Raw genomic sequence first — 19,611 nt, 5'->3', positions numbered from 1 at the left:
ATTTGTTCCAGATGTGCAGTGGTCGACAACGGGATGTGGGACCAAGTGAGGGTTGACCATGGGAAGGTATGGAAGCCCATAGCTGACTTTATTCAAATGATAATGTAAACTTGAAAATGGTAATGTAATTCCTCAATAACATTATCATTTTCAACACATGTGTGTGTTATTTCAGTAAAAATGAAAATGAAAATGGAATAATCCAATTTTCATTTTCATTTTCATATACTTGTAAGGGCTTTCTATGACTATATAAGAATTAAAATGACAAGCTGTTTGACATTTAATTTTCAAAGTCCATAGCCCGCTCTACAATGGACTATATTCAAATGGTAATTTAAATTTGGTAATGAAAATGCAATCCGAAAAATGCAGCCTAATTTTCCATCTCTGCAAGCATTAATTAAGTCACAATTCAAATTAAAATGCATTTTTGTAGAAAATGTCAAATGATAATTTAAATGGTATTTGACATTTCATTTTAATTTAGTCATACTGCTTTTCAATGGACTATATCAAACTTGTAATTTAAATGTGGAAATGTAAATGCAATCCAAAAAATCCAGCCTAATTTTCCATCCCTGCAAGCATTATGTAAGTCACAATTCAAATGAAAATGCATTTGTATTTGACATTACATGTTTGACATTCGACATTACATTATCAAAGACTGCCCATAGCTGACTCAATTCAAATGATAATTTAAACTTGAAAATGGTAATGTAATTCCTCAATGACATTATAATTTTCAACACATGTGTGTGTTATTTCAGTAAAAATGAAAATGAAAATGGAATAATCCAATTTTCATTTTCATTTTCATATACTTGTAAGGGCTTTCTATGACTATATAAGAATTAAAATGACAAGCTGTTTGACATTTAATTTTCAAAGTCCATAGCCCGCTCTACAATGGACTATATTCAAATGGTAATTTAAATTTGGTAATGAAAATGCAATCCGAAAAATGCAGCCTAATTTTCCATCTCTGCAAGCATTAATTAAGTCACAATTCAAATTAAAATGCATTTTTGTAGAAAATGTCAAATGATAATTTAAATGGTATTTGACATTTCATTTTAATTTAGTCATACTGCTTTTCAATGGACTATATCAAACTTGTAATTTAAATGTGGAAATGTAAATGCAATCCAAAAAATCCAGCCTAATTTTCCATCCCTGCAAGCATTATGTAAGTCACAATTCAAATGAAAATGCATTTGTATTTGACATTACATGTTTGACATTCGACATTACATTATCAAAGACTGAACATGCTTTGCAATGTACTCTATTCAAATGAAAAACAGCAAAACAGCGCCTCCCGTGTATTGCAGGTTCACTTTGTGCGTTATCTGTGACAAAATTCAATTTGAAAATGCAATCTGTCAGGCCCGCTCGTCAAGGCGGGTCTTCAATTGGGATGTCACCCATTGGCTACTTTCAGGCTGCCCCAGTTGACCGCGGAAGTAAACAGACCCACTTCTGGTCTGTCGCCTTCAACCACCGCAGTCAGTCATGTAATGTGCGTTTTTGTTCATATTTAAAGAAGAAACAGCATTATTTATCGGTGCATGGTGTTCATACCGCGGAAAAGTTAAAAACAAGGTGAATTTTCCCATTAGGAAGGAAGACGCGAGGCGGATTGTTTGCTATGGTTACCATGGTAACGTTACCCTCTGTATGGCTAATGCTAACGTTACGTTAGTGAGTGAGTAATATAGGACGTAAATATCTACAACCACAGGCTGTCAACGGAATAACTGGAGAAATTAAACCATGCCAGACATAAACGGCAAGAAGTGGCTGTGATGTGGATTAACGCTAATGACGAAATGGACGAGATGACGAAATGGTGAGTGTACGTTAGCATGTTGCTTGCTGCTACTTGCAAACAAATTTGATCATCTAGAGCAACCTAACGGTAATGTTTGCAATATAAAGCAGCGTCAAGCATAGTGCTATAAATTATACTACTTAGCTAGTTGAGTGTCAATTCATAGTAAGGTGAATGATGCCAACATTACTTCTCCACTAATGTTATTTAATAATTCACATGGGGGAGTCATTAGATTAGATGTAGCTATGCTACTGGTCTGTATGTAGGCTACCTCTAAAACTGAAGATGAGCTTCAGTTACATGAAGTGAGTTTATAACCAACCAAGCAGCTTCCCATGGTATAGCTAGTTAATCACTTTCATCCAGTCTGCATGTGGCGTGACTGGTGGTTGGTCATCCTATGGCTGTACTATGAGTATAATAACGGCTGGGCTCGCATGTAAATAAATATGAATAAATAAATACATACATATATACACACACACACACACTGTGAATAATTACATATCTAAACTAAACATTTCATTTTGCTGCTATAGGCTATGCCAAGTGCAACATTTTTCTGACGATTAAAATGATCTCATATCTCTTCCTGTCCTTTGTGTGTGTTCCAACATCTACAGGTGGCCATTAAGTTTGATGGGAACATGAACGTCACCTGGGTTTATCGGACGCTACATTTTCATGTTGATGCTCCTCTGCCACAAGAGCCACACACTGAACAAGCAGCTCTTCGACATTCAGGTGGTTCTCGTCAGGAGGATATGAAGCAAACACATGTGCATTTTGTGCAAGTTCACATGCAAAACAAAACCCTGCCATTACAGCGATATGAAGCAAACACATGTGCATTTTGTGCAAGTTCACATACAAAACGAAAACCTGCCATTACAGCGAACCACGTGAGACCTGCCAACAGCAAATCCTGTACCATCTGTATAGTCCTAATTTACTGTACGTCTCATTGTTTGTGATGTATCTGCAGTCTGCACCAACATAACCAAGACACATTCCTCATGTTGAAGTGACCCTGTTCAGGAATGCTATTTATGTTTTTGTTTTAAATATTGGTTATGAATTACTAATTTTGACAAGGTAAAATAAAACATTTTTAACGTAACTGCACTGGCTGCATGAAAACTTTTGTCTTGATCAGAGTTTGTCTGTTACAAATATCAACATTGCTGTATTAATCTTATCTATAATAAATCCGTAAAATCAGTGACACCAGAGGCCTGTACTACGAAGCTAGTTTAACAGATCCGCGATAAGTCCCTTTGATCTGGTTTGACTGAACAGGATCCAAGCTATCTAGTTAACTGATACTACGACGCTGGTTTTCTACTAGGTAAGTGGACCTGGGATCTGCCTGTGCACGCGCACGTTTTTCGCTCGTGCACATGCGCGCGTCCACGCGAAAGAGGTGCGCTAGCCAATCACATTATGAACAGCTGAGTTGATCCACGCCCACACCCATTTCCACACCCATTTCCTCGTTCAATGAATGCGCAGTGCATGATCAGAGTTTTAGCGGATATTTAATGTATCCGCGATTTAATGTCAGAATGAAAAGCCGCGTTGGATAGTCTGCTGAAGGGCTGTCTAAAGCAGCAGCTTGTATTCACATCAGTCATTTGATTTACTTTGATCAGCGATTTATGTCTGATACAGCTGCATTGATACAGCAGCAACAAATGTAAATGTGTAATCTCAGTCTATACATTTCCACAATCTGTAAGCCTATTTAGACCATAGATTTAGAAACGCATGCTCAATGAATAATGATCTCTATCACTCATGTGTGTGGTTGCACTGATCGAATAATTCATATATAAAATAGCCTAGTATAAAGCCTAATAGCCTACTATAAAAGAGAAAACTGCTGAACTGAATTGAGACGATGCGGGCATAGTTATCATTGATAAAAACTAGCCTATTTTTGCTCATATATTGGCATACAGCCTACAGGACACAGTTCCAGCTGAAAGATGCAAGAATAGCCTGCATATTTAGTATTGGGGCTATCCATATTTATCCCATATCTATATTATATGTATAGGCTTTTCTGGCATGTAGGAGAATATCACCCTCCATTTGAGGGTCCATTCATGATATGCGCCGCGGTGATTAATAGTGATCATATTTCTCCACGCATCGTTGAGCTGTTAAGACATAAAGTGGTAAGTAGGCTTAATTTAATTATGTAACCTACAGAGCCACGAATGTTTTGCTTGTTCTATTCTCAGTTGACTGCAATCTATTTTTCATATGGCGATCTTATGAATGGTGAGTGACTCCAGAGAGCCGATTATATGGGTCTCTCATGGAATTTGATCTTATCCTCTGAAGCTAACCTGGTCGCGACCAGGTTAGCTTTGCAGCGTCAGTTGCCATGGTGATTGAAAGTTAACTTGCTTTGTAGTACGGCTAAACCAGGTTTAAACTCAAACTTACTCGGATAAGGCATTAAACTAGCTTCGTAGTACAGGCCTCAGGCATACTTCAACATTCATTGTTTATTTACATGAAGTGAAATATATCCCTGTAATGAGTATGACCCAGCACCTGCCAGTAGTATGTATGCATGCTGTTCTTGCTCTAGTACTGAACAGGGTAAGGGAAAGCGGTGAGAGGTAAAACGTGTGTATATATAAATATATATATATCAAAACAGCAACTGTGCAAATAGTGCTGAACATCGTAAAACTAAACGGGTAGAGGTATTTTAAAAATAACATGACAAAACCTCAAAATAACTTACTTGATAACCTCAAAATAACCAACTCAAACTGACATGATAATTAATGGATGAAGTTGATTGAAGCAGCTCCACATGGTAAGGCTATATTGCGTTGGAATATGCGGGCAATGGGCCAATGGCTTCAAGTGATGTGATGTGATAGCCAGTAAATTATGAGGCGGTGTTACGGCCTGGGCCAAAGCCTGGGTTTGGTGTGTCTTTCAGTTTCTTTCCTCACTCCATCCTTGTCCCAGACACGCCCCTCTCCTGCCCTGATTCCCTCTGCTGCAATGGTTAAGCTCTCACCTGGAGCTGGTTCAACAATCAACTCCAATTGGCTGTCGTCACTGCTGATTGGCTGCTTCAGATGTACCATGCCTACATAAGCACCAGTGTTTCAAGATGGCACTGGGGATCAGTGTTGGCGGAGCACTCTGCGTGCTAGCACTGGTCCTCCATGTCCACCCTCCTTTTGGCATTTTGCCCTTGTGTAGGCTTCACAGAAAAACAATGCTGACTAATAATTCTGCACATGATCTTGCACATATCTGAAAACTATGTTTTTGCAGACATTCATCTAGTTTGACAGTAAATTAGTTGATTTAGTTGTTGAGTAGACATCACTGGTCCACAACTTAACTCTAATCAACTCAATAGATGTCAAACTACATGACTGCAAAACGGTATACAGTTTTCTGTGAGAGATCATGTGAAAAATAAAAATCAGTATAAGCCCTTTTCACAGCTGCCATTTTGTGTCTAAAAGGCAGGGGATACACAGGTGCAACCAACTCACTAATTAGGGCCCCAGCACTGGAACACCTAAATGGATTGGAAGTTGGAAACCCTAACGTTTGGTGCACCTGTGTTACTTCATAGCTTTTAGACACAAAATGGTGGCTGTAAAAAGGGTCTATTTTAAGTAATGTCAGTCCACTCCAGTCCATTTGCTATGTCTTTGACTTTTATACCTGATGGGGAAAATTTAATCACAAGCATATATTTAGACAATCAATAGTTAATCAATATACTAATATAACCGCATTTCGGATAATACACAATTTTCATTTGATGCTCATAGTTAATTTCAACTTTCTCCTACTGCTCCCCGTACAGGCAACAGAGTAGATAGGGCTGCAGAAGATCAGAATGTACAACATAACAAGTGTAATCTGATCCGTGCCCCCTGTATAGGTACGTTGGAGATGTGTTGTTGACTCTCTTCAGTATTAAAGCCTAGTGACATGCACACCTTTGGCTAAATATTTCTACAACAATACCTGTGGTGAGGTATGCTTCGATGACGTCCATCGGGATGTAAATAGATGGCCTTCCGCGGACACGGGGTTCGTCGGAAAGTTCGTCCAGCACCTGTCGTAGGTTGGCGAAGACCACCTCCTCCACCTCATGAATAGCCGAGTATTCAGCCAAACGATCATTTAAGAGCTCTGCTCTGTCATTTGCCTCTGAAAATGTGATGATGTTGCTCTGTAGCCTGTCAGCTAAATAGTTCAGCTCCCCTATCAGCCAAGCCCCACACACACACACACACACACACACACACACACACACAGTTAGTGACGTCAGCTTACTATCGATACATACCATGTTTGTCCTCTTGTCCTATACGAGGTTTAATGAGTCAGTGATCACCCATGACTAGATTTTATGGCACAAATATTCATCGCTTCAACGTTAGTCGGCAGACCACACAGCTGCATGCTATATAAATTTGATTGATTGATTGATTTATTGGCTGGCTGGCTACAATGGTTATTATTGTATCATTATTACAAACATGCCCGGGGTAACGTGAGAACAACTAGCTAGCGTGGTTCGGCCTGGCTAGCCGTGGTTAGCAGTATTAGTTAGCAGTGACTTCGGGTGATTATGCTACGCACTTCACCCGGTCGGATCGGCCGACCGTCTATCTGAAAGGAGCCAGTTCGATGCGCACCACCCGCCAAGCGGCCCCGGAGGGCAACACGACGGGCGGACGCGCTACCGACCCATCACTGGGCAGGGGCAGCCAACACAGAGCCGAGCGAGCCCTCGTCTGAGGGATTTCCATTAGCAGTGACGTTAGCTTAGCTATCGATAGTAGCATTAGCATGGGCCGAACGACTGTGCGGCCAATGGACATATAAGACGTTGCTTATTTAAGAAAGTAATAAAATAGTGTGAGAGGTGTTGGTGAGATGATCCCGGCGTATATTTACCAGCCATTTTCTTCTTCTTTCTCAGCCCTTGACTCGCTAGCTCCGTGGTCTGTCCATGGATGTAAACAGGGACACGCCAGGGGTTGAAGGCGACAGACCAGAAGTGGGTCTGTTTACTTCCGCGGTCAACTGGGGCAGCCTGAAAGTAGCCAATGGGTGACATCCCAATTGAAGACCCGCCTTGACGAGCGGGCCTGACAGATTGCATTTTCAAATTGAATTTTGTCACAGATAACGCACGAAGTGAACCTGCAATACACGGGAGGCGCTGTTTTGCTGTTTTTCATTTGAATAGAGTACATTGCAAAGCATGTTCAGTCTTTGATAATGTAATGTCGAATGTCAAACATGTAATGTCAAATACAAATGCATTTTCATTTGAATTGTGACTTACATAATGCTTGCAGGGATGGAAAATTAGGCTGGATTTTTTGGATTGCATTTACATTTCCACATTTAAATTACAAGTTTGATAGTCCATTGAAAAGCAAGTGTATAATGAAGTTATTATACACTTGATCTGTGTGCTCCAGTACCTGTTGGATTACATCCAATCAGCTATATTGTAAGTTTGCCTTTTCTGAGAAGCACCAGACCAGCCTGCTGGGCTGTAGAGGTTGAGGCGCGCTTAACTACATCCTACACCATTTAAATTATCATTTGACATTTTCTACAAAAATGCATTTTAATTTGAATTGTGACTTAATTAATGCTTGCAGAGATGGAAAATTAGGCTGCATTTTTTGGATTGCATTTACATTTCCACATTTAAATTACAAGTTTGATATAGTCCATTGAAAAGCAGTATGACTAAATTAAAATGAAATGTCAAATACCATTTAAATTATCATTTGACATTTTCTACAAAAATGCATTTTAATTTGAATTGTGACTTAATTAATGCTTGCAGAGATGGAAAATTAGGCTGCATTTTTCGGATTGCATTTTCATTACCAAATTTAAATTACCATTTGAATATAGTCCATTGTAGAGCGGGCTATGGACTTTGAAAATTAAATGTCAAACAGCTTGTCATTTTAATTCTTATAGTCATAGAAAGCCCTTACAAGTATATGAAAATGAAAATGAAAATTGGATTATTCCATTTTCATTTTCATTTTTACTGAAATAACACACACATGTGTTGAAAATGATAATGTCATTGAGGAATTACATTACCATTTTCAAGTTTAAATTATCATTTGAATTGAGTCAGCTATGGGCAGTCTTTGATAATGTAATGTCGAATGTCAAACATGTACCGTAATGTCAAATACAAATGCATTTTCATTTGAATTGTGACTTACATAATGCTTGCAGGGATGGAAAATTAGGCTGGATTTTTTGGATTGCATTTACATTTCCACATTTAAATTACAAGTTTGATATAGTCCATTGAAAAGCAGTATGACTAAATTAAAATGAAATGTCAAATACCATTTAAATGATCATTTGACATTTTCTACAAAAATGCATTTTAATTTGAATTGTGACTTAATTAATGCTTGCAGAGATGGAAAATTAGGCTGCATTTTTCGGATTGCATTTTCATTACCAAATCGTCGGTGTCGGGCCAGGACCTCGAATCTCACTTTTTTCACTTTTTTACTTTTTCTCATAAATCAGTGGCACTAGGCACCCCCCACCCCTCTGTGTGTGTTTTACAAATTTTAACCAATAGAAAAGCATTAAAACGATCTTGTGAGTAATTCTCGTAACGCCATTGGCCCTCAAACTGTCCATCAAACCTCGAAACTCCACCCCTGCCTCCTGTCTCCAGGCAGAAAACCACCCGCAAAGACCGCAGGATTCGCAGGATTCGCAGGATTCGCAGATTCCCAGCTGGCACAGGTTTTTTTTGACTTCGTCTGAGGTAAATTGATCAATAAAATGTTTTCAAACTGCAAACTCATTAAACTATGCAGTGTACCTATCGTTATGTCTGATGGTAACACTATAAATCGAAGTGGTTGTTGATAGTGGGACAAGCTAACATAGCGCGGCTAACATGCTATCGCGGCTAACGAGCAATGCTGTTTCTGGAGAGAAAAGCTGAATCATCGTCACAATAAACATTTAAACTATGCAGTCAGTCAGTGTACCTATCCTTATGTCTGATGGCAACATTGTGATTATAAATCGAAGTGGTTGGTTGTTGACAGTAATGCTAGAAAAGCTAGCTAATGTTACAAACGTTAGCGTTCCATGTTAGCTAGCTTTTTCTAGCCTGAGAAATGTTGAATCATCGTCATATCACTACGTTAGCTTCTAACATTAGATCAATCATTCGCTCAATCTTTACTTCATGAAAGGTGATAGAACAGTCACTTGAAATTCTCTTGAAACTGTGATGATAAATGTAGTCTCAACAGCAAAGAAATTGCTTGCTCTCTGAGTATAGATACAAGCTGGTCAAATTAATGTTATCATGTTAGCCTATTGTTCACTTGAGCTGTCGCTATTTAAGACTGTCATCATCAGATGTATGTAATTCATAATTACTAATCTAGTTAGCTAGATAACTTTTTGCTTCAACATGATGCTATAACCTGTTGATGCAAACTAATCTGTTATGACCCGGTTTGTTTGTTTTTGCAGTAGAAATGTCTCTGTCGCTGGAAGAGATGTGCCAGCTGGTCAATGTGAAGTATTCACAGGCAATAAGGGCAGTTAGTGTAGTTGCATCTGACAGCACATCTGAAGAGGAAGTAGGCAGCTCCTGCCATCCCACAGGCTCAGAGGATGATGGGGCAGCAGTGGAGCAAGGAGAGAGAGAGGCGTTTGAAGCGGACACAGGTAGGGTGAATTGTGTTAATCAGGAATTGATATTACAATGGTTAATGAGTGGATACACATTTCACAGACACACACTTAATCATGTTTTTGTTTTGTTTTTGTTCCCTCCCCCCCTCCACAGCAGCTCTCACAGTGGATAATATGAGGGAAAAAGTCTGGAGCAGCGCTGACAATTTAAATACCTTTAATTTTTTTATACATTTTAATAGGTGCAGAGTATCAGACGTATATTATCAGACTTTTAGTCTGATACTTTGTCTGATGCACTTAATGAAGGGATTTAATTGTCCGAGCTGCTCAAGATTTTCTCCTTTTTTATTGATGCTACCTTCCTGTTTCTGTGATGCACCGGACCTGCCTACTAATATAGCTGAAGTGCGGTGGGACTCTCTCTCTACTGGATAATACGAGGGATCAGTGTTGGTAAACAACGGCTTACTGAGGGGTAACTTTATAATGGGACCTTATGGAGCCAGCCCTGAGCGACAGTTACACAACATACATGATACATCAGACTCTTGAGCTACTTCTGCTCTCACTCAGAATGTCAAAATATAAGCGATGTGATGTATACTTTTTGAGATATTGACGTTTGTTTGGCACAACTCATACTAGTTAACTGCTGCAGGGTTCCACATTTCCGGGTGGTTTTTGATTATGATGGAAAAACTGATGTTTTTGTTGTTGTTTCCACAGCAGAAGAAGGAGGCAGCTCATCTCAACCCAGGAAAGAATCAGAAGATGAGGGGACAGTGGAGCATGCGAGGAGAGAGAGTGCAGAGAGCGAGGATTCGGAGGCGGACACAGGTAGGGTGAATGTGTTACTGTAATCAGGAATTGATATTACAATGTTTCATGAGTGGATAGACACATTTCACAGTAGACACACACACACACACACACACACACACACTTTTTTTTAAATCTCCACAGCAGCTGTCACAGTGCATAATACAGACACACACTGATGTTTTTGTTGTTGTTTCCACAGCAGAAGAAGGAGGCAGCTCATCTCATCCCAGCACAGAGTCAGAAGATGAGGGGACAGTGGAGCATGCGAGGAGAGAGAGTGGAGAGAGCGAGGATTTGGAAGCGGACACAGGTAGGGTGAATGTGTTACTGTAATCAGGAATTGATATTACAATGTTTCATGAGTGGATAGACACATTTCACAGAAGACACACACACACACACACACACACTTTTTTTTTTTTATCTCCACAGCAGCTGTCACAGTGCATAATACAGACACACACTGATGTTTTCGTTGTTTCCACAGCAGAAGAAGGAGGCAGCTCTTATCATCCCAGCACAGAGTCAGAAGATGAGGGGACAGAGGAGCATGAGGGTGGAGAGAGCGAGGAGTTGGATGCGGACACAGGTAGGGTGAATGTAATACTGTAATCAGGAATTGATATTACAATGTTTCATGAGTGGATAGACACATTTCACAGAAGACACACACACATTCTTTTTTTTTATCTCCACACTGATCTCCACACACACTGATGTTTTCTTTGTTGTTTCCACAGCAGAAGGAGGAGGCAGCTCTTATCATCCCAGCACAGAGTCAGAGGATGAGGGGACAGAGGAGCATGCGAGGAGAGAGAGTGGAGACGGTGAGGAGTTGGACGTGGACACAGGGTGAATGTGTTACTGTAATCAGGAATTGATATTACAATGTATGAGTATTAATGGGTGGATAGACACATTTCACAGCAGACACAAGCACACTTTTTTTTACACCAGCAGTCACAGTGGATAACACACACACACACACACATACACGCTAATGATTGTTGTTGTTGTTGTTTAAGATTCCCACAATGGTGCTGAGGGTGACACAGTTGGAGGAAGAAAGCGGAAAAATCCAAATAATTGGAAGAAATCTGTGCAGAAAAAGAGAAGAATGATGGGACAGCCATACGTTGGGATGAGGAAGCAGGAAGAGGTAACCAGGGAGCACCGGGTGATGGGACCAAGATGCCAGTCAGCTGGACATGCAAAGTCCTCCCTGATACACTGCAGTGAGATTGGAGAGGCTGCAAGGGAGAAGATTTTCAAAGACTTTTGGGAGAACATGAACTGGGAAGAGAAGAGGATGTATGTCCGTGGTTTGGTAGATGTCGTGCCAGTACAGAGGAGAAGGGGGTCTGAAAATTCAAGACGGTCATCTACCAATCTTTACTTTTTAAAAGTCGATGGGCAGAGAAGGAGGGTGTGTAAGAATCTGTTTTTGGCAACGCTGGGAATAAGAGAATGGTGTGCCCTTAACTGGGTGAAAGACAGAGACAAAACACAGAAGACGGCAGCATTGTGTCACAGAGGTGAGGCTCATGAGTTCATCAAGAGTTTTCTGAAGGATCTCCCTAAGGTGCCCTCCCACTACTGCAGGGCAGATACATCAAAGGAGTACCTGGAGCCTGTCTTCCAGTCCATGAGTGATCTGCATAGAGTGTACCAGCGTGCTGCTGAGGAGAAGGGGCTGACAGCATTATCTAGGCAGGTGTTCTCAGAAGAATTTAAGCGGCAGAACCTGGGTCTTTACCATCCAAAGAAAGACCAATGTGACACATGCTGCTCCTTCAAGGCTGGCAACTTGCCAGATGATGAGTGGCAGGACCACTTAATTAAAAAGGAAGAGGCCCGTGCTGCTAAAGGACAAGACAAAACTGACATGACTGACAAGACCATGGTTGTCTGCATGGATCTGCAAGCCCTCCTCCTCTGCCCCAGATTGAAAGCATCAGCTCTATACTACAAGACCAAACTCGCCGTGCACAACTTCACAGTTTACAACATGTCTACACACAACGCCACGTGCTATGTCTGGCATGAAGGAGAGGGAGGTCTGTCCGCCAGTGAGTTTGCATCCTGTATCACAGATTTCCTCTCCGAGCATAAAGAGTACGAGGAGTACATTTTGTGGAGTGATGGTTGTGGGTACCAAAACCGCAATTCGGTGCTCAGCAACGCTCTCCTCAAGTTCTCCACAGAGATGAAGAAGGTAGTCACCCAGAAGTTCCTGGAGAAGGGGCACACGCAGATGGAGTGTGACTCAGTGCACAGTGTCATCGAGAGGCGTCTGAAAAACCAGGAAATCTATGTCCCAGCTGAATACGTTGCACTGATGAAGAATGCGCGGTCCAAGCCCAACCCGTATGAAGTCAAATACGTCGACCACACCTTCTTCCAAAACTTCAGCAAACTGAGACTCTGCAAATCCATCCGCCCAGGGAGCGTACGCGGTGACCCCACTGTCCATGATATCAGAGCCATCAGGTAACTATCAAACTAAAACCATGTCCCTCTCACCAATCCAGGTCAAAAGTCATGTTGTTGCACATTTACTTGATTGTTTTATAAAGTTATACTTTGTATTGTATGTTAATGGTTTCATGATGCTGTGTAAATGGTGTCATTCAAACTCAGTCAACCTTTGTCTTTTTGTATGTCTTTTTTTGTTATTAGGTACAACATCAATGGAACAATGGATTTCAAGACCCAGCACTCAGATAACTGGACTCCACTGCCGAAACACCAGCTCCGACACACCCCCTCAGACATGCCGACAGTCACACCACTCTACACAGAGCGCCAGAAGATCAAGGAGATGAAGTACAGACACCTCCAAGAGCTCAAGGAGGTCATCCCACAAGACTTCCACAGCTTCTACGACAACCTAAAACACTAGGTAGGTACTGCATGTACCCAAAGTGATAGACTTGTTATGTTGATTATTGATAAATTGTTGTGGATAGATAGAATAAGCTTACCTGATATAGCTGTAAAAAAAAATGGAGCGGGGGAGTAAACTTTCCCTCAGCTTAAAAACATGATATTAGACCTGAAATACTTTGTATAAACTATGGTCGTTTGTCGTATTGACTCTTTTCCCTCCGTCTTTCTGTCTGCCCAGAGCACCGTCGCAGGGGGGAGGTGGTCAACGCTGCTCAAGGAGATTGGTGCAGAGGACGGCGCCAGCGCTATTTATTTTATTTATTTATTTATATTTATATTTTGTATAATCAGACCAGGAGACCCAGTAAAAATGTCTGCGGGTACGAGGCCGGTGTGTGTGTGTGTGTGTGTGTGTGTGTGTGTGTGTGTGTGTGTGTGTGTGTGTGTGTGTGTGTTTTCAGTGAGTGGGAGTTTATCTTCATATTTGTGTTTTGTAAGATTATAATTTGTTTTGTATCAGTCTGGACTTCAGTCAGTGGGTGCGAGCACAACGCCTTCAGCCAATCCGTGTTACCAAATCAACTCAGAAGAACAGTGAAAGTATTTTCTGCGGCATTACTCTTGTTCTTGTTTAATTATTGAGTTATTGAGTCTATTTCTGCAATTACTGCCCTTATGGCTGTTTACTCTACTAATGTTAACTTTACCACTTGTTGCTTAAGGAAATGACATTACGGTTTTGCCAGTGGCAGCACTGATTGGCCCGGTTATGCCCTCAACTACGACACAGTCACTGATTTGTCAGGTTACATTCTAATTTAATTTATTAATTTTAATTTTAATTGAATTACTGATTCAAGACAGCAGGTGCCATTAAGCTGGCTGTACCTGTGCTGGGTCTAGGACCTACAATAGGAGGTCTGATGGCTGTGGCAGGGGCAGCTGGGGTTTGTCTGTCTGCAGACATTATGGACAGGCAGAGGGTATGGGGTGACACTTTGGGCAGCTGCAGGGGCTTATTTGTTATTTATGTGCCCACAGCAGGTTGTCAGGTTTTTGTGGCTCTGTGATGCCGTGATCCCTTGTGGACCTTATCTTAAGATGTTGCAGTTGTGGTTAAATATGAGGTAGGGTATAGTTGTAACTATAGGTTATTTTACTTACAAAAAATGTATAGGCTACTGATTCTAAATTGTATTTTTCTATTCGTGGGGTTTGTTTGCATTAAACCTTGAATTACCCTAATCTCTTGCCTTTTCTTCCAATCTGTGCTAAAGTGAGAAAAATCAATTAATCACAATACCTTTGAGTAACTAGTATTGTTAATAGTCTTGTATGTCTCCAGTAGGCATCAGTATCGAGCCAGAAACTGGAGGAAGCCACCAGTTTCCTGCTATACCTTTCAAAATAACACATTTTGGACTGTTCTCCACTCCAATGTGTCTTCTTGCATTGGTTTGCTATGCAATGGCTTTCTTTACTCAAGAAACACTCAAGACTAATGTTTTTATTAATTTTGAGGACTGCGACACAATGCTAGTGGAGAGGAGTGCAGACAAACCATCTAGTCAGCCAGTAGACTCAGTTCGCTAGTCAGCCAGTGCTGTATTCATTGGAACGTCAAATGTGTTTTATTTTGAAAGGTATGGCAGGAAAATGTTATGGTTTATTGGTAGTGAGCTTGAAAAAAACGTGTTTTGCTGCTACAATTTCTAGAAAGTACAACAATCATAACTAGAATGTTTACATTTCCTACCGAAAATGTAATTGTGCTTGCGTCCTCGCCATGCACCGCCTGGCTTGCAAGGTCCCTGCCCATGCAATTAGGGGGACTAAGTAGTTATGGGGGTGCCTATGTGAGTAAAAGGACTTTGGAGTAAAAGTACTTGGTAGGTGGGGAAGTCAGACTGGTTGTAGCCTACTACAGAGACACAAAAGGGGAAAGTCGGCTCAATCTCTGCAATCTAAAACTACATTACCTGCAAACTACAGCCTCAATAATTACCCTGTATTCTAAATGTCTCCAACTGTCTCAAGGAAAATAGGACATGATAACCTCTAGAGAAGTACTATTCCTTGTAGTGTCATTCGTGTTTATGGTTGCGACAACAACTGACTACATGGATTGTACATGGTCAAATGTTTGTCATATTTCATGTGACAGCCTATAAATAGGCAACATTAGATAGAGTGGTTGAATGCCTGTCGTAACAAACACAAAGTCAGAAATGAGCATTACAGACCTATTTGTTGTTGTTCTAATTTTTTGTTAATGTGGTGAGTAGTTGCCCCTGGACATGAGTAGTCAAATGTAGGAAATGTGTTCCAAAGGTATGCACAAGTAATGGAAAGTAATCAATTACATTGCTTCTATATTGTGATTTGGATTCTGTTACCGGTTACGATATTGAATCCAATTGTGGTTCCATGTGTAAAGTAATCCCCGAACCCTGTGAACAGACAAAGTCACATTACAATTGAATTGGTTTCCGGCAGAAAACCCCCAAATGATCAGACATGGCCACAGGACAGGATTCCCGGTTCTTTACTGAGAGACAGGGGGGGGGGGGCTTGAAGGACAAATGAAGAGAGAGCTTGTAGAGCTTTGAGACTACACCTTTACTCTGACCTTTGACCTTAGGCCTCCTGGGTCAGGACGAGATGGAGGGACCAGTGGAGGTCAGCAGAACCATCCAGGCTGCACCTCTACATCAATGACCCTCTGGACGTCCCTGGTCAGGACTTGCTCCGGAAGCAGTGGACAACCCTCAACCGCCTAAGGACCGGCGTCGGATGCTATGGCGCCTCAATGAAGAGGTGGGGTCTCAAGGACAGTGCCTCATGCGAGTGTGGAGCCCCTAGGCTGCACAGACTCTGGAACATATAATCACCAGTTGCTCCAAATACGGGCCACCGCATGGAGACCGCGGTCCATGTACGATGAAACATTGGCCTGGCTTGCCTCAACGGAGCTGCAGGTGTAAAGACACACGCCAGAAGTACTCTGAGCTTTGATGTAGTCTAAATCCGGCCTCAATTGGTAATGTTTGGTGTGTGGTTGCGAAGGTGTAGGCCTATAGGTGTAGGCCTATTGGCCTTGTGGCCATTGGTCTATTTAATGCCTCTCTTAAAAGAGCACCTCGGAGATGCTCAGTCTCCCTGAGACTGAGCCAGCCGATAGGCTAACTGGAAAAGTGCCTGGCTGAGCCACGTGTAACGTATAGGGCAAGTCGAATAATATAATTTCAGTGTGCAATAAAGATAGGCTAACTGGAAAAAGTGCCTGGCTGAGCCACGTGTAACGTATGGGGCAAGCCGAATAATATAAGTTCAGTGTGCAATAAAGACAATTGGCACGTAAGGTATACTTACTCTATGTATTTGCTTACTTAGACGTACTCCACTATTTTGCTCCTATCGCATTTAATACTGTTGATTCCATGCTATGTTGTGTTCTTTCTTCCTATTCTGCTTATTTTACTATCGCATTACTACTGTGTATTTTATTTTATGCTATGTGTGTTATGTGAACGAGCAACTGTAACTTGTCCCAATTTCCCCCTGGGGATCATTAAAGTCTTTTTGATTCTGATTCTGATTCAGGATTAACTGTGTTCGCTACGGTGTTTGCAGGTGGTTGGTTGGGCATTAGGTTGATGTTTCCTAGGGTGTACTAAGTTGTTGTAGTTGTCCATAGATGTTCCTGCTGATGGTCATCAGTGTATAAGTTATTACTTATAGGATGTCAGTAATATGCCAGTAATATACCAGTTACTTTGTCAAGTAAGTCAAGTTCCAAATAGTTTTTTTTTTGGAAATCAAATCACATATAGAAAAAAAAAATCCAATCATTTCCTAATCAAACTGTGTGTTTTTATGCAAATAACCACTATAGATGACAAGAAAGGAAAAGGATAACATTTCGAATTTCGGATTTTTTCCACTGACTTCAAGGTGGTTGCAATTATTTTTCAGGATGTTCTGGGGCAGCAATGTCATTCTGCTGCAGCTGTTGTTTTGGTGAAAATAATGCAAAAGTAGTGTAATAGGTAACAAGTTACTCTACACAGACAGTAAGATTGTAAAGTAACATTACTTTCAAATGAAAGTAACTAATAATATGTAATATATGACTATTTGAAAGTAACTTGCCCAACACTGATGCTCATTGACTGTATTCTGCTGTTGCTTGCCTGTCAGGTGTCACCGTTGAACCTGGGATGTAAACATCAAATTTGTTTCCAGTTGGGCCTCTGGTTTGACATTTCAGAGTTGTGATGCTTTGAAAGCCTCAAGCCTCCTCTAGCCAAAGCAAAGTCTGCACTGCATTATTCATAGAGCTGTATGTAATGACGCTATGTCTATAATATCATTATAGAAGATCGTCTGTTACAAAAAAGATGGCCACTCGGTAGTGCTCTCTGCGCCCTGAGGCAGAGCATATCAGAGATGGTCTACAGAGAAAGATGATCACTCCGAGTGCAAAGGGACGGGTGTCAAACAACTTCATTTAAAGTGACAGTAATATAATGCAGGTCTAGGGTTGAACTGGCCAGGTTCCAACTGCAATATATATTGTGATCAAACCTTTAAATATGGCAGTTAAATGCTGCCGTCACCTGGATAAAACCAGTAATTGGCTCAATGTCACAATCAAAGAGGCTGAAAGAATCCCACACAGGAAACAGGGTGGCAATCCAAAAAGGTCACTTTATTATCTAATTATCTAAAATAAGTTAAGGCTTCCTATAGACAGCTGGCTGCATATGCAATTCATCAAACCTTATTAAAAACCTTGCTAATATGGACAGGACAAACGTCAACGCCGCTCATGAGCTGGTTGTCGGCGGCAGGCCATCTCTAGCTGTCTCTCTCCCCGTCCCGAGTCACAGACGTGCAGGCAGAACGCTCCACCAGCGGCGGCTTCCTCTGTGCCTTCAGCCGTTCATGAGCTGGTCCTCTGCGGCCGCCACGCTCCCTCCCCGTCCCGAGTCAAAGACGGCAGAACGCTCCACCAGCGGCGGCTTCCTTCATGAGCTGCTCCTTGGCGGCCGCCACGCTCCCTCCAGACAGCTGCTCCTCGCCGGGTCGTCTTGCGTGTTGATGCTTTGAGTCGTTAGAAGGAAAATGGGAAATGCTATATACGCCTGTTTTATATATACCCGGCTAGCGGACCTGAAGGGGACAGGACCGCAAGGGGGCGTGGGCACTGGCTTGTTTCTTGTGAATAAAAGGAGGATGTTGGCGCCTGAATTCATTCCAGAAACTATGGCTGTTTGGATTGTCGGGAGCTCGCTAATTCGCCGCCTGCAGGCTCACTTGGAAGCGGGAGATTGTGATCCAAACCTGGGACTGGATGTCGATGTGGTCTGGCTTGGGCGTTCAGGGATGAGGTGGGAACATCTCATGCCGGTGCTCCGTGAGAAGCTGATAGTTTCTCCGCCGCCAGCTCTCATCGTTATCCATCTTGGTGGAAACAACATTGGCTCTACAGCGAGGGTCGATTTGATGGTGAGGATGAAGTCAGACATTCGGGAAATCGAGTCTCTCTTTCCCAATACCAAATTGCTGTTGTCTGACATTCTGCCGCGTCGGAACTGGAGAGGCCAAACTGCCCGTTCTGGGTACGGCTTGGAAAGGGCTCGACGCTGGCTGAATGGTGTCATGTTTGGTTTCATGCAAGACAATGGTTTGGATTGCATCAAGCATCCCAATATTACATTGAATCATTTAGCTAGGGACGGAGTTCACCTAAATTTAGCGGGGAATAGGGCTTTTCTTTCAAACATCAGAGTGGCAGTAGCTGTTAGTCTCCCTTAAAAATTCCTTTGCAGCAACAAAACGGCTCTTTTAAGAGCCACACACATAGTCTGAAAAGAGCTCATCATTCTGACACGTTTGCCCGGGTTTCAAGTGGCAAGTTTAGGAAGTGAGATGTGATTTTATCAAAGACACATGACGTTACAATTGTCGGCTGTGCAGGAACTAGCCAGCTTCTCCATCCATCCCTCTTACGTTTGAAAACGTTCCCAGTTGATATCACTAACTAGGCTACTTGTATAGCCTTTGATAGGCTTGTAAATTACGCTGAATAGCCTGGCCGCGCAAAGTCTCCAAGACGCGCTCATTTTGGCAGTCAGTTACAACAGTATGCCTTTCTATCCTTAATGTATTGTCTATTAGCTTCCATGACACATAATATGCCTGGCGCTGGTTCTCCCTCTAAAAAGACATGTTAATAATAATAATAATAATAATAATATTTCATATTTCGACCAGCCCCGACTCTACACCGAGCTCACCGTCATGTAGCCTATGGCATCTGACTTTGCGGG

Source organism: Poromitra crassiceps (genome assembly GCF_964638095.1).
Source record: "Poromitra crassiceps genome assembly, chromosome: 11".
Lineage (NCBI taxonomy): Eukaryota > Metazoa > Chordata > Actinopteri > Beryciformes > Melamphaidae > Poromitra > Poromitra crassiceps.
The sequence above is the reverse complement of the archived record's forward strand: the minus strand, read 5'-3'. Positions refer to the sequence as shown.